General features: G+C 34.4%; 2 protein-coding genes across 2 annotated transcripts in view; one reads left to right on the forward strand and one right to left on the reverse strand.

Annotated features, from left to right (window-relative positions):
* The window catches only part of LOC129795447 (mediator of RNA polymerase II transcription subunit 1), a 1,235,552-nt gene that overhangs the window by 263,322 nt on the left and 948,731 nt on the right, over nt 1–23,499 (reverse strand). The gene's annotated exons all lie outside the window — the stretch shown is intronic.
* LOC129795663 (LIM/homeobox protein Lhx9-like) overlaps nt 2,920–23,499 on the forward strand; it is a 36,714-nt gene continuing 16,134 nt past the window's right edge. The window contains exon 1 of the mRNA XM_055837124.1: nt 2,920–3,430. The gene's annotated coding sequence lies outside the window, so the exon portion shown is untranslated. The remainder of the gene's footprint in view (nt 3,431–23,499) is intronic.

A 23,499-nucleotide genomic window follows, 5' to 3' on the forward strand; every position in this document is an offset into this window, starting at 1 on the left:
TCTCACTTGCAATATAGCATAATGCTCAAAGTTTCACTGAAAAATTGCATATTTTTCATTATGAGAAAAATTATGAAAAGTAAATTCTGTTTAAAAATGTTTTATTTTATTTTTTTTAGAACTTCAAATTGAAAGTTTTTTATAGTTTTTTTTACTTTTGAATCGTTCTATTTGCATGTTTTAAATGAATACTAAAGGAATTGTTTTTCTAGGAAATAAAAAGATCTTTAAAGAGCCCTGGAAAAGTAATTTTCCTTTAAAAATAAAAGAATAAAGAAAGAAACAAAACTGTCAAAATCTTTTAAAATTTTTCATAGAATATCGAAAATCTTCAAGGGGTGATTATTCGTCAAATATTTTGATTTCTTTGGCAAACCACTGGAAAATCAGGTAAAAATCTTTTGATGAAAATCGAATAACTATGTATTTTCAGCTTGAATTTGGTAATTTTTGTCTTAAATTTAGTACTTCTTAGATGGTTTGAAGTTAGTACTTTTTAGGCTAGAAGTTAGAACTTCTTACGCAGGAAATTAGTACATTTTAGACTTGAATTAAATGCTTCTCCAAGCCTTTTTTCTGAAATTTAAACCTTTACAGAACTAAAAACTAAATAACTTTCTTCGGCTGAAATTTAGTACTTCCTAAGCTTAAAATTTTCAGATTGAATTTAACACTTTTTACATCTTCATTTAGTAGGTACATTTTAGGCTTAATTTTAGTTAATTTTTAGACTTCACCTTAGAACTTTGAGGCTAGAAATTAGTACTTTCACAACTCCCATATTTTTTTGCTAGCAAACTGAAATGTAAAAATAAGCAAAACATATCGAATTTTTAATTGAAAAACATCAAAAAAATATTTTGTGTCTCTAAAACGCAATGGGAGAAGAAAAGAATGAAAAATTCAACTAAATTCCACAGTGAGCTTCATCACTTAGTGGGAAATGGAAGCCGGTGGAGGAAGTACACGAGTGTGGTGGAAAACTGTTGGGGGTGATAGGCACAATATGTACGATTCATGACAACAATGCGATATATTAAATTTTTGTGTGGCTGGGCGATAATAATAATAAAATATATAAAACAAGGGCTATTGCATACCACCATTCGCCATCATTTTCAGCAACACAGCAACAACAATACACGGTATTGTGTGGAAAACCCCGCATGGTGGAAAAGCCATGCTCGCAAACAGAAGAATCCTTAATATCCAAGAAAATTGTGCAAGTAAATAGAAATATATTCTCGCACAGGAGATGATTCAATTAGATCGATGAATTTACATAATCCACATATTGCATGTGGAGGGATATTAAATCTTGAGAATTTCCGCCTGAGACAGCGGGGGGATTGAGGGAGGAGAATGCGGGAGGGAAAGAGTTTAAACACACACACAATGTGACAACAAAAGATAGTCTATGTAAGAAGCGCTCTAGATGTCCTCCATATTGCCCCTTTTATTCCTCTATTCACGATAAAGTGCTACTCAAATAGGAAAATATTGCACTAACCTCTTGAGTTTTGGTCACACTTAAGCATGCAGCTTAAGGAAATTTTATTTAAATGCAAATATAAAAGTTAATTTATACAATTTTCTGTATTTTTTGTAATTTTTACATTTTCTATTCCTATTATTTTGTCTTTTTTTAATATTCTTTTAAAATAGAGAATAAAGAATATTTCTCTGATGTTCTAAAGTTCTTTTAAAAAACTTCTCAAAAATTGAAAAATTCTTTATAAAATTGTTAGATTTATTTAACTCTCAGAATACCCAATAACTCAAGGGAACACTTACGAAAAACACAAAGAGAGGGATTTTTTCATTTTGAAAATATTTGTAAAATATAATTCAAGAACTATGTAGGAAAATCAATTCTCAAAAAAGATTTTTTAAAACTTTACACGAAAAATTCTAAACCTTTTCTTTAACCGAACGTATACAATTTATTGAAGAAAAAATTTTTTTTTTCAATTTCTTTTTGTACTGAAAAATGAATTTGATTCTGATATCACGACTTTCATTTTTTTATAGGTAGTCAAAATTGACAAATTGAGTTATAAAAGAAATGTTAGAAAACGCCTTTTTAGAAGGTTCTAGAACTTCTTACGTAAAGTTTCAAAACCAATTTTTATGATTTAGTTTTTCTATGCCAATTTACAAATAAAAATGTTCAGCTCGAAAATACTTTTAAAAAATTTCTCAAATAAAAAAAAATATTCTAGCCTAAACTTCTATAGCTCTTAATAAGGCTTGTGCAAAGTGAAAGAAAATTAAAACAAATTTCAATCTTTCAAAGGAAAAAACTTTAAATTTTCCCAAATAAGGTAAAACGGGGAAAAGTTTACAGCGTAACTGCCAATTTTAACTAACTCACAGTGTATTTTAAACTCCTTTTACCTAATTAAATGATTCAATTACGAGTTTGTCAATTGAATACGCAAGAACGACGTTGGGGGTGGTTTTAGGCGACGCACCACACTGGCAGTCAGTCGTCGATTTTCATCTGTTGCTCCTTCAAAGAAAGAGACCAAGAGCATAATCCCTATACATCCCCCTATACTCGGCGCTTAACCATTTTTGGTTGTGGTTTGTGCATGCTGTCTCACTCACAGCCACCCTCACCTCAACCCATGGTGCGCGCAAAAAAAAAATCAACAACAATCAAAAGTAATTGTGAAAGTGTGTGTCTGCATTTTCAGTTATGTATATCCCATCCCGCGGAGAAGGGTCCTTCTCCACATACCGCCATCAACCCGAAGGACCTTCCCGAAATTGTGTCTGTCTCCGTTCGTTTTCAATGACGATGACGCGGATCCTGCGCACTTTTCACCATCAAGCCCCACTTGTGAGCCACCCTGTTTGGCTATATGGGATACATAGTCCTGCGAAGACCCATCAGGATTCTCTTGTCGTTGAGTCAGTTGAAGAGACGCGCTCGAGTAAACGTGACGCTTTAGTCCCCCCACAGAAAGCACTAAAGAGAAGCTAAATCTAAACTTTTACTAAAAGGTGTGATTACCTATCACTTGTTAGAGTTCCCATTGCTATATACATGGCAACACGCTGACATTTCAATTAAACGGAATTATCTTTCATACGAAAATTCAATTGCGTTGGTTGGAAATTGCGCGAAAAAGCCCTCTCCCCTCCTGCAAAGTGTGAAAGACCTTTCGGTGCGAGGGTGGTGGAAATAAAAAGGGAAGAAGTGACGAGAAGATAAAAAAGCGCTTATTTCAGCGAGCCCCACTTCGATAAATCTCAAACTCATACCCGCTATCAATCACGTGAGTGACACCAACAATAGCACCGAGTGAATCCAATTAGATTTATTATTGAAGAGAGCATTTTAAGCTAAAGTGAATTCAATTTAATTTCACTCAAATTGGAATTTTTATGTGATATTTCCAGACGAAGTGATTAGCAAAATTAGGTGAGTATTTTCCATTTTCTTTTTTGTCACGCGACTATTTTATATTTATTGCTAAAATATTGCCAAAATATAGGGGAGAATGTTCCCAAATTGGATCGTATTATGATTTTACTTTCGCTGTTTTTTTTACAGAGAAGATAATTTGTTGTTATTGTTCAAAAAAATATAAATTTATTAACTGTAGAAGTAAAAAATGCGTAAGAGTAGAGAGTGGGCGTAATGTGTTCTAACCTAATTTTCTTTCCTTGATAATTTTTCCAAAAAATTTCCCTACCAAGAAAATACATTTTAAAAATTATATGCTCGTAGAAAATTACATAGAGAATAAATTTTACACGTTATAATTTTACTACGTGTAAAAAATTGTTTAAGAAATTTTTACTTGTTTACTCCACCTTAGACGCGTTTTCTTACGCAATTAGGTAAGTTTTTACTCGAGTTTTTACACACAGAAAAATCAAACACGAACTGAGAAGAAAACTGAATTAATTTAAGAAATTCAATTATCTAATTTTCAAATTAGTTTTTCCTAATTAGCATATTTTTAACCTTTAAAAATTTAAGTGTTTTTGTAGGAATATTATTCTACTTCCGGAGGCGTCAATAAAGTAGATTCAGGTTTAAAAAAACTTTATCTTTTTCCAAAGCTTTCGGCGTTAACCGCGCTTTCCTCAGTGGTAAGTTAGTGAGAAAGGCGTGGTTAGCGCCGAAAACTTTGGGAAAAGATTTAGTTTCTTTTAAGCCCCCATTCATTTTATTGACGCCCCCGGAAGGAGAATAATACTCCTACAAAAACACTTGCGAAGTTCCGTCAAGAAATTACAAATTAAATCTAAAAATTTAATGATACAAATTTTTCAGGGGAAAGATTGAAATAAAATCGCACGTTGCATCTCTCTCATGCTAAATTTAGTAAGTTTCAAGCGTTTGAAGCGTAAGATGAATACCCCCTCAACCCTTGAAAGATCACATATTTCTAAACTCAAAGTTTGACCATAATTCGAAAAGAAAATATTTTGAACTTGAAGTAATTGAACTTCCCTAAACATTTAGACGTAGAACTTATCATGATGGATTTTATTTTTTAATGATTTAAAAAAATCGAATTGACCACGCTGTCAAGCAGAATCCTCCAAGGGTTAACTGGGGATTTTCTTGAAGCAATCCTTTTAATTCGGTTCTTCCAAGTTTAGCATCAATTCATTTTCAAATCACTTTTTTTTCTTCTCTCTTTTAATGTAAATTGAACGTAAAGCAACATTCAAAAAAAAACTAATTAAATTATTTTGATTATTTTAAAAATGAAAAAAAATCCTGCATGATTAAAAAATTAAATAAAAATAGCCACAAATTAATTTTATAATAAAATACCCCAACCAATAAATTGCCACGCTATATAGCTCAATAATGGGAGGGATTGGGGATGGGGGTGGGTGAGAAGGGGGGAGAGTAAAATAAAATATGAACAACAAAGGCGATCCACAGTGAAAAACCCCAGCACTCATTCTAATTTGAAGTTGGTTTATTTCATGGGATTAAATTAAATTAAACTATGCATATAACGCAAGAGATGAGTTGCAAATTAATTAATTTCAATTTAATTTAAAATTAATAAACAAAATCCATTTTCATTTTCCCAAAAATATCAAGCAACAGGATGTTTTTCATCATTCCCTCGTGGGTTGTTGTGGGGGTGGGCTTGGGTGGTGGGTGGTATGAATCTATCTGTCGCGGTGTGCACGTTATGTGGAAAAATCATATTTATATGTATATGATTGAAGTGGAATGATGTTGGAAAATAAAACCACTGCACTGTTAGATATTTTTACGAGCATTAAAAATATATACAAATACCCGCATTATACCCCAATATGTAGTTAATTGAATTATAATGCTGAAAATTTCACAAAAATATCCCACCATAATTAAATTGCATGCGGTGTATTTCACAATTTTCCGGATGAGTACCAATATGGTGATATTCACGTGATTTTTCATTAAGCGAATAAACCGCAATATTTTTTTGGGCAAAAAATAAAATATAAAAATTTCTCAAATTACAATATATCGCATATTTTGTAACATACATATTTCAATTAAAATTATTCCATTCTTGTACATATTTGTTGGAATTGTTACATCAAATAGGACATATCAAATCTGTCAGGTAATTAAACTAATGCAGTTCCATTACAGTAAATTAACATCATTACACTTCATACACACATGATGATATACTATATATAACTACATACTTCATATCAATATTACCTGCAATATTGATATACCTACAATATACATAATAAAACCCGCGGGGTGTTTAGCTCTACAGTCAAAAGTCATTTATTGATGTAGATTTATTTGTATATTTAAACACACAGTGAATGAAGTTAATTTAATCTGTATAGAGGAGATTTGTCTAAATACGACCCTTTGTTTTCGAATTTTTTTTTTAGGTAAGGTGGGACACAAATATTTTGCTTTACTACCCTTTAAACGACACTAGAATCGTGGAAAATGAAAAGTATAAATAAAGAAACTATAAACATTAGAAATATAGGGGACGAGGGGAAAAGACAATGTAAGAAACATAATTCACAAAGGAAAAAATATTGAGTACAAGAAACTTACAAATTACGTTATATAAACAAGCTGAACTCCGTCAATGAAATTTACATCTGGAGGAGCCAAGGGGCATAGGTCTGTAGGAACAAAAATCAATTAAAATAAAGAAAGAAAACTATAAGAAAATTAAGAAAAATTACAGACTCTCTGCGTTTCTTATGCTTCTTATGCTTCCACGTGCATTATGCTTGAATAAGCTCCTTTACTTAATTATTAAACAATTTTCCTTTACAGATTTTCAAAATATTCTTTAATCAAATTTACCTGACATTTTTAACGGCTTTGTCAAATAGCAGTTTGAAAAATTAAAAAAAAAATAGAGAAGATTAATTAAAACTTCTTGTGCAACATTTCAAGAATATTAATTAGGAATTAAATTTTTTAGACAATTTATAAAAAATCAGGTTACCCGAAAATTAAAAAAAAATCTCTGGACATATCAGGGTTAATCGTAACCAAATAAATGCCAAAGAAAAATTGAGAAAACAACGCTCTTAAAATTTTCTTAGTAAATTAGTCTTAAATTGCTAAAGCATGATCCCATAGAACTCACCCACAATATATTCATTAAATCCCAGATTAATCATTGAGTGGAATTTAGTTGGAACTTACAATCATAATTTTACAATTCAAACCCCTTCTATGTTGATTTAAAAGAGAAAGGATATAAGCTCGCGTCAAAGATCAACTTATACATTACATAGGGACTCATTTGCAGGCACATTTCAGTAACAATAAGACGACGAATAATAATAATAACGATATGAGAGATATCAACTTTGAGCTCTATTATCCCATTACAACTTGTGCAAATGTCACTAACAGTTATTATGCTTTTGAACGTCTAAACTTCCAAACATCGTCGCACATTCGAATGTACAATTGCTGAGCATAGTGAATTTTCTCCATTTATTCCATTCAAACGTACATCCCCTATCGAATTATATACATACATAGCTCTCCGCATTTGGTATTCCCGAATTTACTCCACTTTCAATTTATCTGGAATTTCTCTCCATTGAAATTCATTTGCAACATAATTATATGATGAAATTATCAAGGAATTATCTAAGAAAAAAAAAAGTTGAGTAAATTGAAATATCCAATTATTTGTTTGAGTTTAATTTAAAACTAAAAGCATGAATCCATAAAACTCACATTGCGTAATTGAAAATGTATTAAAAAATTTTAAAAAGTCTCTTTGAGAGTTTCTTCAACTTTGTGCAAATTGAAAAGAATTTTTCCATCTTTTATATGTTTTCCACAAACTATCGATGTCAACTGCACATTGTAATTACATTTCTTAGAAAGGGAAATAGGGCACAGGAAATAAGTAAGTCATACTGTGGATAAATGTTGGAACGTAAAGGAAAGATCTTGATTTTCTTATTATTTTTGTGCAGTAAAATAGCTTATCGGATTCTATAGTAAAACTATAACAGTTTAAGAGGAAATGATTGATGTTTTTTCTTTTATTCAATTCTTATTAAAAAATGAATTAAAAAATATTAAATTTTTAAAATATTAAACATAATAAGACATTCTAAAAAAAAATCTCTCAATTTTCCAACGCATGATAAGAAGAAAAATCAAGTAAAAAGATTGAAATATCACGAAAAGATGGGAGAAAGTGAAGGAGAACAAAATGGAATTGTCACAAATTGAGATTTGTCATAATAATTCCAAAGTGGTGGAGGAAAGAGGAAAGCCCGGGGGGTGTTGGGTGGTAAATCCTTTTCTCTCTGAGGGTCTCTAAAACAATTTTCGGAAGTGCAGTAGTGATATTCTTTAAGTGCGAGAGGTGGCGCATGAAGAGAAAATTCAATTTTTTTCCTACTTCCTCTGTGGAGGTGAAAGCGTCTCACTTTTCCTTTCCCCCAAACCCTCGTTGAATTCATACAAGAAAAAGTATATAGAAGATGTGGTAAAGTGAGGGTGGTTTTGGTACCTCCTTTTATATCCATTTTCGCACTGATCCCGCCAATTCGGAGTCTCCCTCGTCTCTCTCTGCTGTGAGTCCTCAACGTGGAAATTCTTTGCTTTCAAAAAAAAATCCATCCACCCTCACCCGACCTCAATCTTAGCCGCCGAAAGAGCAATGTATGTGTGTGTGGATGTTTTGGGATGCGACGGGGAAGCTGAAGTGGGTGGAAAAGCTCTTACAATATTGACTACGGATAAAGCTCATTCCGTCTAAAAGCATCGAGTGCCTGTCTCATCTCTCATTCAGCGAAGTGGCTGGATGAGGGGTTGGTGGCCGGGAAGAAGGGGGAGAAATTGGATGGATTGAGGGAATATTCAATGTGGCGGTGCCTTTAGGTGCCACCACTTTGCTTTTTGAATTTCGAAGACCATTGTCCCATCTTGCCAGTCCCTCACACCCTCTCTTACTCTCTCACTCTTCCTGGTACTTTTCTCTCATTTTGGCGATATATATGTATGTATACCTTGCACTTTTCTTGCCACACGGAAAGTGCCACCCACTGCTCTCCCACCAAAAGCACACCCCCAACTCTTGAAACTTCAAACACAAGTTGAGTGAAAGTTCCTGCACCCAGCACACCATTTTCATTTTTAGATCCACTTAGCGTCCGTCTTGGTGGCTAAAAGGCCATCTCGAGGTGAAAAGTACCACCACCCACACGGATTACGGGGCATACATACGCATACATACATCTCTCAAGGAGGAAATTGGATTTTTGTGCCCGCCAGAGCTATATATTTCTCGCATGCACACATATTCTTTTAAGCTCATTCAAAGGACGCACAAATGCATATACAGTGTCGAGAAAAATAATAGGACCACCAATATAGGTTTTAAATGTACCCTTGACTTCAATCGCCAATATCTCAGGCTGTGGGGGATAGATTTTGAAAAGTGGCATAGATTCGGAAAGCTACATTCATCCCCTTTCCAACGATGGTAGATTTTCGAAAATCGGCCCATCCGTTCAGTTTTGGTAGATGATTGAACAGAAAGTGGCATTTTTAGTATGGGTCTACTTGAACGACTGTCAAAAATCAGCCCCTCAACCGATTTTGATCACCCCGGCAGTTTTGGACAGGGGAAGAATGTGGCTTTCAGAGTTTTTTGAAATTTTGAAAATCGGACACCCAGAAAAAAAGTTAGACGGGTTTTTGTGAGTGGTCCTATTTCAATAATTTGAGGGTGAAATTACACAAAATTTCATAACAAGTTTTTGTAAATTTTTATTTTTTTTACAGTGCTTATTTGAATTTAATTGAGTAAAGTTAAAAGGCTTATAGCTTGCGAAAATAAATTTTTCCTAAAAAAAAATAAATATTTGTTATGAAACTTTGTGTAAATTAGGAAGCATTTTAACCCTCAAATTATTGAAATAGGACCACTCACAAAAACCCGTCTAACTTTTTTTCTGGGTGTCCGATTTTCAAAATTTCAAAAAACTCTGAAAGCCACATTCTTCCCCTGTCCAAAACTGCCGGGGTGATCAAAATCGGTTGAGGGGCTGATTTTTGACAGTCGTTCAAGTAGACCCATACTAAAAATGCCACTTTCTGTTCAATCATCTACCAAAACTGAACGGATGGGCCGATTTTCGAAAATCTACCATCGTTGGAAAGGGGATGAATGTAGCTTTCCGAATCTATGCCATTTTTCAAAATCTATCCCCCACAGCCTGAGATATTGGCGATTGAAGTCAAGGGTACATTTAAAACCTATATTGGTGGTCCTATTATTTTTCTCGACACTGTATATCTAGCTATATACATATGTATATAGGTAGCTAGGTAAAGGAATAACTTATCTAATCTATTTAAAATACAATTAATATATTAACATTTTATTCTTGAATTTCCTCGGAAAAGCGGCCAAGAGGAGGGAAGCAACAAAAACGTAATGTTTTTTTGCAATCAGCGACGTTTTGAATAATTTAAATTTATCTTCAAGCTCTAGAAGATACCTAATTAGACAGTTTGATTAACGAGATTTATCATAAAAAAAATTGAAAAACTTTTACAAAGAACACAAAAAAGAAAATTATTCGAAACGTCGCTGATTCCAAAAAAAAGAAACATTGCGTCTTGACTGATTTTCCGAAAAAAAAATTCATCATACACAAAGACAACGGTCGTTAATAATTTTCTTCTTACATTTTACTAGTTCTATTCAAAGGAGCTGATGTCATGTAAAACCTTCCTCTATCTATCTACCTTTTTCTATGTGATCCCAGTCGATATTGGGATAATTATTTCGCGATTCTTCAATGTTTTTTGATTCTCTAGAAGATAAAATTGATCAAAATTGTTCTGCGATAGAGCAAGTTTTTACATGGCCAGTGCATGAACTCCTTTGTTAACTCATTCCTGTCAGTAGAAACTTTGATAAATTTTCATAAATAACTTTTTAATTTATTTTCTCAATTATCTCAATATATTATGCTTAAAAACATACAAAAAACTCACAATATGCGAACATTAGGAATTATTTAAGCATAAAAGACTACATTAGAGAGGTTCTAGTGTAAAGTGAATGCCCCACTCTATGGAGAACAATCATCAAGGTGTACTTCATTACCTTATGTCCCGCCAAACAAGAAGCATACGTGGTGAAATACATGGCGGAATACTACCCCAAATGGGGTATGGGGGGAGGATGTATGTTTGTGTGTGAAAGTCTACAAGGATGCGCAGGAGGCAAGTTGGAGGTATTTAATTAAATTCCCTCCCCCAACTTCTCTGCCACCCTCATCCACCCCAAATAGTAATTACACCAAATTATGCTGTGTGCAGAAAATGTGAATGTAATTAAATTCGCAATCCATTTCATCACCCACAAAATATTCCCTCTCACTTGAGGGTGTTTCCACAGTGTTGGCAGTGGAAATGTAATGATGAGGGGCGTCCATGTCGCACTCTGACGAAATTATGTTGCTAATAAAACATTCTACGGTAGGAAAAATATGTTCTAAATGGATTTTCCTGGAGTGACTTGTTGCCATTTTTTTCTTCGATGCTCTCATTTTCCATGTGTAGTCCAGAATTTTTCTTTTCTTGCATTTTATTTAATAACTCAGATATTACGCGGAAAGGTAAATAGAGGTTAAATTGCATTGATTTTGATTTCATTAACCATCATACGGCCATGTTGGTTGCATCAATAACTCTGAGATCTTTCTTACAATTTATGTAGAGGAAATATAATTTAGTAAACAAAATTAAATTATTCAATTTTCCCTTGAAATGCATTAAAGGAAAGGAATAACATACTTTGAAAGCAAGGGGGTGGCATACCTCAAGAAATCGATTCGTTACGTGAAGCATGAATCAATTCAAATCATAAAAAGAGATTATTTAACAAAATTCCTTTTGTAATACAAGAAATCACAATGAATAACCTTTCAATTAAACCCTTTTTCAGACACAGAATCCATTAATTAACCTTTAAAAAGCCAAGCAGGGTCTTTGAACGACCCCAGCGCTATATTTCGTGCAACTCAATTCGACCACCACAGGAAAATAAATTAAGGAAAATATATTAAGGAAACTGTAGAAGAAAAATTCAAAAAGTGAAATAACGGTCAAATTATGGGAAATTTCTTAGAATGAATGATCTTTCCAATGCCTTGGCTTATCAGAAGTTGAAATTAAAAAAGTAGAGAAATTAATTCTCGAGAATTGGTCGAGATTTGGGAAATTCTTTATACAGGGTGGCCAGGAAATTAGGATATGATTTTAACCGTGAATAACTTTTGATTGAATTGAGATATCTGAAAACTTCTGTCGCCAAAAGATGCGTAAACTCAACGTAATTGGAAAATAAAAGCTTCCAGCGCCGTTTCGATTTATTTAAAACCATCATTAGGCATTCATCTATGTGATACCAAAGTACAGAGAAATCGAACATTAAACTGCCTTCAAAAGAATAAAAATTATTCTCGCAAAAATCAGTAAAACCTTCAATTAAATTCAATACGTTATTCGGCCATTTCTGACACTATCACCGACCCCAATCGTCTGGGAATTTGAGCATTTTAGTTCATAAATCAAAATCAATCGTACCACCTTTCTACATAAGTTTAGTACAACATGGGGTTGGTTAGGCGGTGAAAAGCTCACGCCATTGCTTAGCATTTTTAAGACATATTCCCTGATTGTTGTATAATTAGACATGGGGAGCATGCAATACCCATCCCCACACCCCTAGGTTGCCCAACAGCAACTAACTCACCCACCTGAAATGCTAACCAAATATAAATTTCATTCTACTAATCCCTTTTCAATGCTTGTGTTTCACATTCAGCCAACTGCTAACGTACAGATAAACAAATTTATGGCTTCACGTGTGCCACGTAATGCAGCACGAATGTGTGTTTAACAGTTTATAATTGTCTAGTTTGGTGCATGAGATTAACAATTCGTGATAACATACACACATTTGCACTATGTTGCGGACATACATATGTGTGTAGGGGTCGATGGGGGTTAAGGGTGGAAAATTGTCGATGGAATTTATACCCCACCCCCAACGTGCCCTACACACTTAACACCCTTAGCACACGCTCTATACGGTAAACCACAAAATTTTTCCGCAATGGAAAACAATTTCCACACTTTTGGACATGATTTAGATTACACACGCTGAAATTGCCATAAATTCAGGGTAGATTATGTAGTGAATTTGAAAAGAACATAGTTATTTAATTTTTCTCATATACTTCGCGACTACAGTACCACCTGACAATCAGCAGAGATAATAAGAAAGAATTTCAAGGAAATGGAAAATTACAGGAAAAATTTAACAAATCTATCCTTTTGAGGATAAAAAAAATAATTTAAAAAACCACCCATAGCTTAATTCCATGTAGCATACATATTCCTTGAAATGTTGGCGGTTTGTCTTCAGCAAGTGCCATAAATCATTTGATAAAGCGGATTATACCAATTATAATTGACACTAACACTGTTTTTCTTTGGAAGATGAATTTTCACAGAATTTTCAACCAGACTGTATGTATGTGGTTTGCTTCTGATTTTTCATTTCACAAAATGAATTTATGACTCTATGCCCTATGTTTAACCCCAACCCCACCCCCTTGCCCCCGCGCCTTTTTGCCTCAAGTGGATTTTGGGGGTTAAAAATCCTTCGTTTGTATGTGATTTGCAGTTGAAAAACGCAAAAGCGTGACGAGGAACCAACGATGGATTTCGATTGAAAGCATTTAGGATGCACCTGATGTCTCTCGCATTCTTTGTGCACACCTCAAACTCATACTACCCCCCTCCACCCACCGGAAGACCTCCCAATATCTTTGCCGCCAGTTTTATTGCGATTCGCTTCAGTAGCCAAGGGATGCTCCTTCCGTCTCACCCCCTCGGCCCCTTGTTCTATTCACATGGCCAAATCTTGAATATAGGAGGGAATTTTTCTAATTTCACGGGACACAGATTTGACACTTCACCCAATTCGTTTGGCATTTGCTGGCATTTACCATTCTCTATTATTTTTCTCAAAGCTGTGCATCTTCCTCCGCATAAGGTGAAGTGGATATAAAATTTATTCCACATGGTGCCCTTAAAAAGTACATCTTAATCAATTTCTTTGAAAGATCGCATCAAAGCATTCAAGCGTCCTTTTCCGCCATATTGAAAGCACGCACAGAGCGACAGTGGCGCCAAATTATCATTTAATAATCGTTAACCGTTTTCACTATCGTCTAAGATATATTGAAAGAAGAAAAGATAATTTTTATTCAATAAAACTTTCTTGAAGGAAAAATTCTTACAACTATGTAAAAACGATTGATTGAGAATTAAATTTTTCTGGACGACTTTGAAGTCCAGAATTCGGGAAAATTTTCTAGACAAATCTGGGTTAACTCTTAAGGATAATTAATATATTTTCGACTTGTAATTCGTTTTTAGAAATGCAAAATTTTGGATAATTCATTTCCTATTTATTTAGCCAGAATCAATGTAGAACTATGTGTTTAGGGTCTCTGAATATTTTGAGACAAAAAAAGTAAAATTTCAAAGTAGGGGCTGATGTTTTGACCTTGGGGATGGAATCCTTATGGTCCTTAAGGGGTTAATACAATTTCCCCGAAAATAAGGAAATTCTCTAACATCATTGATCATTCTAAACGATCTAAACTTCTACCTTTAATATGCATATAAAATCTATATAGAACTGTTCGGCAAGCCTATAAACCTTTTATTGAAACGCCTATCATGCAACATTTCCTCTAATTAAACTCCATCGAATCCTTTTTGTTTAAACAATATATACATAACTATGCGGGTATGTCCGTGCACAATTCCAAAAACTGCAAGCCAGGATGTTGTCCTTCGGCTATCCCCAATAAATTAGGGTTCTCTATAAATATGCATTTACCTACCCCCCCTCCCTCCCTCGGAAACGTCGTACTTATTTACAAGCACGTGTGTGGGGTTGATGATAAATCTGAATTTATGAATCGATGCTGTGTCACCGCGATGAGCAATGATAGATAAGAATTGGTTTGTTGGGAAGCAAATTTGCAGCAACCCTATGAGGGTGAGGTGTAATTCAAAAATTGCTTACCGCACAGCAATTTTGCAATGTACATATAGCAGGCAAAATTCAACCCCCTTCCCCTACAAAGCTTCGTTTATGTAGTAAATTAGCAGTCAATGGGATTGTGCTGATTTTCAATCGACATAAACCGCAAAGGCCAAAACTAAATATTTGTCCCGAAGAGGATTTTGTCCCGAAATCCATTCGAATCCATCATCTCACAAAATGTAAAAGGGATATTCAGTTTTCCAACATTGCTTGTCGATATTTTATTTCCTCAAGCCAATCAACCCCCCTGTATAGTATATACTTTTTACTACCTTTGCTCACTACCACCCCCTAAATCCGTCCGTATCAATTTATGGCATCAAATTTGATTGTTAATAGGAGCAGGAGCTCTTTTTGCGGACCAAGCTAGGAGGGGGTGAAAGAGAAGAAATGAAATAAATTCGACGATATTCCACGTTGCAAAAATGTTAGCTAGAGCAGCTATACGTCTCTACAACCCACCATCTTATCCCACCACCCAACTCGCAGCATAAAACAATCAGCTCTATTTTATGTGATCAATATTGGGAGAAAAAGAAAGAAAAATCGAAGAAATAAAATTCATAAATGCTGCAGAAAAGTTGCAAAACTTCCCATTAACATAATTCCACCTCGCTATACTGCGTCCTGTATAATGGGCTTCATTTGGAATAAGGCGACAAGACCTTTTAGCATAAAATGTTCTCCCTTCTCTGAATCCCTTCATTATTTTTTTTTGTTAACAACTCGCTAAAGAGTGTCTTCCGTAAAGTTGAAAATAAAAAGCATTTTAATGTGCTAGTTTATGATGCAAAAAGGGCTTTTAAAAAATTCATAAAATGTTCTAGGGGAAATTTTCCAGATATAGAAGGAGTTTAGTCATTGTTGTGTGGGGAAATTCGTCACTCGAGGGATAATTAGGACACGCGTAATCATGCAGAGAATCAATAAAGAATTTTAAAAATTGTTTGAGATTCTCATTTTTTCACTGATATCAGCTCGGGGAAAATGTAAGAAAGATTTGCCAATGGCATGAATTCTCTAAGAGTGAAAAACTCCCGTGATAAACTCCTAAAGGCGTTAGCGCTTTAAAAGAAACGCGAAAACCGGGAAAATCTTACGGAAAGTTTTCCTCGCTTTTTCCCTGCAAAAAGCCTTCGGGAATTTATCACGTTTGTTTTTCACTATTGGAGAATACAGCCCCAGGTAAGTGCTCTAAAATGATGATAAATACGTCATAATTGTATGTTGTTTTTACATATTTTTGGCCGCTTAATACGACCAAATTGAATTGTTTTATTTTTCTTTTTGCATTGTCTACATATTATTGTCTCTTTGGTAATTCTTCATGAGATTTGGTAAATTTTCAAATGAATCCCAAAGAGAATAACATTGAATGGTGTACATGTGGATTCCACATTCAGGACTTACAGGAGATTTTAGTGTCAATCACTAAAATGTCCTTTTGGAGTCAATCAAATGTAAAATAACTTCCGGAAGCATTCTTCATTCATCCACATTGAAAACTTTGCACAAATCGATGATTTGAGAGAATGGGTCAAGTGTTGGCTGTATAAATGGGAATTATATTGAAAATTTGACTTGTCATCTCATTTTCCTTTCTCAAGTTTGACATAAATTGTGGTATGATTGAAAATGGGACGTTATATCTTCCCAGAAAAGGGGTGAATAAATATCAATTATTTCACTTGACCGATTTGATTTGGTTAATTAGTGCCTATGGTGCGGTTTAGGAGTATTTTCAGAAGGAAGGCCAGGAATTTCTATTCAATTTCCGTTTGAAGTTCTCACAAGTTGTGGATGTGGAAATTCAGGGAAGCTTATTCAGCAATTGATTACAACAATTGCTAAAGTGTTGAAGTATACATACATATATGGTGAGGTGGTTAAGCTCCCGAATGTGAACATATGTAGGTATATAGTGTATTTATGAACATAATATCAAGGTATGGCTGCTGGGTAATGATTTGCAGGCTTTCAGAGTGGGTGTATTCGTTAATTAAACACTCATGTGGTAAATGGTATGGACGGACACAATTTCGCTCACCTGGAGAACTTACATCGTAGGGATGGGATGGGGTACGTACTACATCTAAGTCCCCTCCCCTTTTTGTTGAGATGGAGTGGTGCGCAAACTTCAAAGCAACAAACCCCAACAATTTACTTGCAAAAGTTAGGTTTCTGGCACAACATATACGACGTACCTATATGTATTGGCAACTCAGGGCGGCTATTTTGTCAGATGGAGTTTGCAACTTGTACTCGAAATTATTATTGAAAGCGCCTGTCATTAGCACCAATTTTCAATTTCACACTAACTGGACGTCCTATAGCAACTTTATGCAGAGTTTATCATGGGAAGTTGATAAATGTCTGCTACTTCGCAAGTTGAACCTCTTTGAGTACTCTCCTCCCCATCCCAACTAACTCCCCTCAACCTATATTGAGGTTTCAACATTCTTACCACCTCCCCCATCCCTTATTCGTCTCACCCCAATTCCCCCGCATCAATTCATGGCACTCCATGGTAGGGTAAACTTCTCAGGCGGACAGCAACTTTGCATTAATTAAAATTTAATTGTAAGCATGTGGCTTTCTTAAAACTATTCACCATCCTCAATAAACTTTATTAATTGAAAGGTGAAGTCCTGGGAATTTCAAATCATGCGCTAGTTGTGGAAAATTTTGCCAAACATTTCCCAGGGAAGTTTATCAACTCATATAGTATCCAAACGTTACATATACTGTTGGCATAAAAGAGTTATGCTGTCCCTGAGGGTTTTAAAGGCTTTGACCATCATGAGTTCTCTTCTCGAATGTTTAATATTCGAAATGCAACGTAATTGTGTTTATAGAGAATTCAATAAATTATTTTGGTAGTAAATAAAAATATTCTGAAGGAGTTTATCCGCTATCTAAAGGGGAAAGTCTTCATTTGAAAAAATAATTGGTATATGCATAATATCATTTTAGAGCAAATCTGAATGAATTTTTGGGTCATCCCGTACCCGCAGGTTCGACGATGAGCCTGATCGATATGTACCAAAGGGAAGTTTCAAATGCAAAAAATAAGAATTTTCAATTTTTCCCTTAAAGTTTAGACATAATTTTGACTGAAATCAGTTTTTTGCATTTTCTGGCTCTCCTATTGATTTTAGAGCAAATCTGAATGGATTTCTGAAAATATTTCTGAAACTTTTTGACCCTAAAACCTATCTTGCCAACATAGTCACAAACCCGATTTCTATATATTAACTTAGAACACAATTAACAATATTGTTGAGGGCGTTGCGTCTCAAACGAAAAAGAAAAAAAAGCTTCATTAAATGCGTAATCTGCCTTTATTTGTAACTTCATTCATTTGGGAGAGAATATTGGGATATCTGGGCTTCCCTTCTATACCACCCACACCCTGACACAGAGAAATCCCGACAGAAAAGATTCATCAATTTGACCGAAAGACACTGTGACGGCGGAGAAGAAAAGTTTTCCAACACACATAGTACTACGGGGTGGATGGAATTTCCATTCCCCGCAGCACAACGTAGAGGGGTGGTGGTGAAGTTCATTTCGGCATGGGTCCATGGACGTAAGAGATTTGTTTGAAAATCTGGTGTATTCTGGAAATTGAATTGAGGGTTTTAGATATGGACATTCTAGCAGTTGGAAACATCTGATATTGTGTGCAATGCAATCCCACCCTCGCATACCCACACACACTCACACACTGTATTGAAAATTCATGTTGTGTGCAGAGTGGAAAATTGTTTTCCCCTGAAGCTGTAATTGAAATGAAATTCATCGAAATCCATTTTGGGAGTAACATTGTTAATTGGATAATGTACATTTTGGCTCAAAATTAAATACACCCCCAGAGGGAAAGATTTTCATTTATTAACACAGAGGCGGAATGATAGTGAAATTCCAAGAATACATTCTAAAAGCATTTTCATTCGCTTCGACACGACATATGTATTCTCGGAGCTTTTGTATAGGAGGAGAAGCATTTTAGTCGTGATATATAAATGGTTTATAAATCATCAACTGAAAACTTAATTAATAAAAGCTTTCACACCATTAAAGGACTAAGAGTTGGTGGGGGGAGGGGATGGAAAAGAATAAAATGAGTTTCACTGCAAAAGCCCAATCTTTGGCACACACACACACGTACACAGTGAGACGGAGGGCTTCTTTCATCCCCTCATGCCAAGCATATTGCGAGTGGGGGTGTGAGTTAGTGGCGAGAGAACAATATCCGCTTGCCTTTGTACCTAATAATATTACTCTCTCATGCACCCTAAAAGTTTTCTCACCCACCCCCACCATTGGGGTGCGCCTTCTCACATTCAGAAGTACCTCAACGCACACAGGCACAAAATTAAATAGCTCTGTGCAAGGAGTGGGGGGCGGGGGGTGATTATGTATTAAAGAAGCCGGCGGAAAAGGAGAAAATGTTTCTGAAATGTAATTAACTTTCTCGACTGCGGATATAATGTAATCGAAGACGTGTGTATTTCAGATGATTCCCAATAATTAAACACAAAGCAAGAAAGAAAGGGACTTGTGAGCATATATCTCAACTTCCTGCGCTAATGCCATCTATTGGGAATTTCTTCGTCTCTCGCTCTACTACTGCCATCTATGAGGATTTTCTTACGCCTTATATTTGACATGATTTATGATCCATTAAAATGTTTAAAATTTACAAACACAGTATTATTCATAAAATATTAAAATAAAACTGAAAATTCCCATTTTTTTTTTGACGTCATCAATACAAAGCGAAGCATAAAAATAGGAAACTAATGCAAGAAAGGGATGCAATGCATTAAAAATACATTTTACTTGTGGATTATTCCATTCTGGGTGCATAAATATAGTATTTCAGATTGACTGTGAGAAAATTGTCACAACCCCTAAGACCCTAAATCAATAATGTATGCAAGAAAAGTGTCGAGAAAATTGCAATTTGCAGCACATTCTCTGCCACCCAGGACAATGGGCTTTCTCCTTTGGCGTTTCACGTTGCACAAATATAAATTTCAAGAGAATAAAAGATCCATGAAGGAGTTTTCCCTTTGCAATATTGTCTATGTAGTTTAAGGGTTGAATTTTTCTTTCCTTTTCCGAATGGAAGGGTTTACTTATGTAAATCTCTTTCGTTAATTTTAAAAATATTGTTTTAAAAGAAGAAATCTTAGAATTTAATTGAAAATCGTTAAGAAAAATTAATGCATAAATGAACACTAATTGTGCCGTGCATTTACAACGTTAACCCTTTCATAACTTTGATGGTTCCAATGAAGAAAAGGACTTTATGCACAATATATGGAAAATATTCCAACAAATAGTACATTTGTCTTGTAATAAATCCTCCAAAGAAACGCGAGTATGTTATTTCTTTGAGACTAACTTTGCTAAATTGAATATACCCCAGGAATGAAGAGGTAGGATGTATGAGGGTGTATTGTATGTATTACTTGTACATCGAAACATCTCTCCGGTAGACACTGTATTTGGAAGGAATATGAAGAAAAAGGGGTCTTCCTCTCACAAGAGAAAACGGGGAGAGAGAGAGACGATGGCAATGGACAGACTTGGGATGAACAGGGGTAAGAGGACGATGTGAAAGCTCCATTGGGAGACGACGGAATGCCAGAGTAAAAAGTTGTGTGGCATCGTCATCAGATAAAACGAAACTTTTCCATTACATTACAATGCATTTGCTCTCAACTTCTCCAATTTATCAATAGAGACATATACTCTCAGGCACACATACACACCCCCTTTCACACCCTCCCCCGCAAAAGATACTTCATTCCACAAATTTCTCTCAAGATATTCTTTTGGAGGGTTTGAAACTGATCACTGTTGTGTACATTTTGCACATTCTACCATAAGGAATTTTATTAAATAAAATATTATATTTTATTGCTTTTTATCCTTAAATAAATTTCCAATAGATATTTTTTTGTATTATAATTGGCAGTTGAAACCTCATTTGAAATGTGCTATGAAGGATACATAGAAAAAAAGAGAAAAATCAGCAATTTTCTGGATTAATCATGCACAAAGAATAATTGGGTCGGAAAATATGAAATGGACTTCATTTCAAATTATTTTTCTCCAGAAAAATATTCTGGAAAACGTGGAAAATTCAAAAATAGTTCCCTTAAAATACGAGAAATATTATACATTGTTTCAAAACTCTTTCATCGACATGTAAAGAAAAGTGTAAAATTTCCGAATGAGAATTAAATTAAACTGAAAAATCGGAGGAGTCAAAAAAAATTGAAATATTCTTTTTCTGATTTTTCCTACCAATATTAACAGAGTATTTCTAAATTTTTAATAAAAAAGAATAAAAAAGTTAGAACAGTAATATGTAAACCATAGACCAGCTGGGTAATCTTTTTTTTTACATATTGATTATTTCGTCGCGTAATAAAATCAATTTCTTTATAGATTAGCGATTCCTATTGTATGAAAGGGTTGACATAATTTAATAATAAATTAATATCCCTTTTTAATCCAATAGAAATTGCAAAGATATACAAATAATTAATTTTTATATGCCGTAATAATCAATATGTAAAAAAATATTACCTGACTGGTTTATGGTTTACTGATTAAATTGTTAACCCCTAATACTAGGAAACGCTAAGATATGCAGAAAATTGATTTTTTTACACGACGTAGTAATCAGTAGAGTAAAAAATAAAATGAATCACAGCTAAAAGATTACCCGGCTGGATCTATGTTTTACTGATTAACTAATAAATAAAAACTCTGTACAAAATAATGATCATAACACACTATTGGACCGCCTTGATGGAATATTCCGATTACAATTTTCAATTATGCCCCCAATTGGAATGTGGCTTTGACAATTCATCGAGTACCGGTTATTGATTTGATAATTGAAGTAATGGGGCAAATATGTGGTGTGTTGTATGCTATTTCTTAAAGGTGGAGGCTGGGTGTGGGTTTGGTGGTTTAACATCCATCTACCCGGGACAACGTCCTGCCATGCTTCCCCATTATCCCATATTTTATCTTCTCCACAGATAGAGCTCACGTACATGCAATATTGGATGAAGTGAGGGGTCTTTTAACAAATTGGCATGATGTGATCGATGTCAGAGATTCCAAATGCTAAATTGGAATATGCTGTCCGGACATTGAGAATGCAACTCAACATAGCACCATATATGTACGTAATTCACTCTCCACTCTTGCACACATAACATACAGCAAAAGGGGGGTATACGAGCCCCTATTGGGGGTGTGGGTAGCATATAAAGTGAATCGAATAATGTGCATATTTTATGTAGAGGTAGATTTCACCCTCACCCCACCCCACACCACCCATTCTACTCAATTTTCCACAACACATTTCGAGATGTTGAATTTTGTTGTAGGTACATATAGTACTTTGAAATGCGAAGAAATTGTGGACCCTTCTTTCGTGCACAATATCTCATGATGGGGGGACCATCGCTGTATGTGTCTTATATAGGTATAGTTGGGTATAGGATTTGCTAAGAGAATTCCATTTTCAATCCCTTCTGTACGATGAATTCTTGAGATCAGGGTTTGATATTGCGTCGGACGACCTGACACGGTATCTTCTTGATTTTAATAACATTTTTTATGTTCTTCTTCATGCTAAATAAAAAAGAGAGGAAAGCAATATTGTTTGTTGGTCAAAGCTTCTCAAAAACATCTACTCTATACCTGTAAGAACGTACAGAGAAAATTGAATTAATAAGAATTTATCCAACACAACATATATTTTGATTTCTTTGCATCTCTCTCGAAATAATGTAGCACATACATATGTACATATCCCTCCAATCTATGATAGCATCTCCATAGAATTTGTGTAGAAGTTTGGCATTTGCACACGCTATAAAGCTCACAGAAAAGCTCCCGCCAGCAGCGGCTCACCCGGGATTTAAAAGGAATGATTTTTAAGGTGAATTGCAAGAGGGTAAAGAGAGCCAGTACAAGAAAGCAAAAGAATGGTAAATGGATGGGAATTTAACTAATAGAAATGGGGATTTATTTCAATTGAAAATACATTGACATAGTGTCCTCGAGGATTTGATTTTACTTATAAGAAAAATTCAATATCCTCCATATGCAATGTTTAAAATTGAAAATATAAGAAGCTGCACAAAAAGGAGGTTTTTAATACTTTGGAGGTCGGTATAATACTTCAAAATGTTTTTCTACGCGACGAGTAAAAAAAACTGTTCTTGTAAGAATGTACCCGGCTGGACCTTTTTTTAGAGAACATTTTAATGTCTTAAATACTCAAAAAAGTCATGTGGGAGTAACTCAAAGAGGCCTTAAGACGTCCACTGATCGCCAAAGTTTTAAACTTGTTAAATTATTCTTTTTCATTGTTTTATTCATAAAATTGCAATATTATTCAGCGTTAACCCTTTCACGCCCTTAAGGTATTAAGTCAGATATTTTGAATAAATTCGGTTTGATTCGGAAAACAATAATCATTATTGAGTGATTGTTATTTTAACGTCACATTTCGAGGAACTTAACCTCCTTTAATTAGGCTTAAAACAATGATTATGGTGTTTCTTGTAAACAAAAAATTAAAATCCTTTTAAAAAGTGAGAAAATATTGTCAAAAAATATTTTTTTTTCTAATAAAATTAAACATTCAGCCTTAAGTATTCTTTTTAAAGTTCTTTAATAAATACAAGCCGAAATCATAACTTAACTTTCAATTTGAGGTTAGAATGAATTTGTAAGTATAATTTAAAAATGTTTAAGCACAATTTTAAGATTCTTTTCCATAATATAATTCAATTTCTGTCCTCACACAGCCTCAATA

This window comes from Lutzomyia longipalpis, chromosome 4 (genome assembly GCF_024334085.1).
Source record: "Lutzomyia longipalpis isolate SR_M1_2022 chromosome 4, ASM2433408v1".
NCBI lineage: Eukaryota > Metazoa > Arthropoda > Insecta > Diptera > Psychodidae > Lutzomyia > Lutzomyia longipalpis.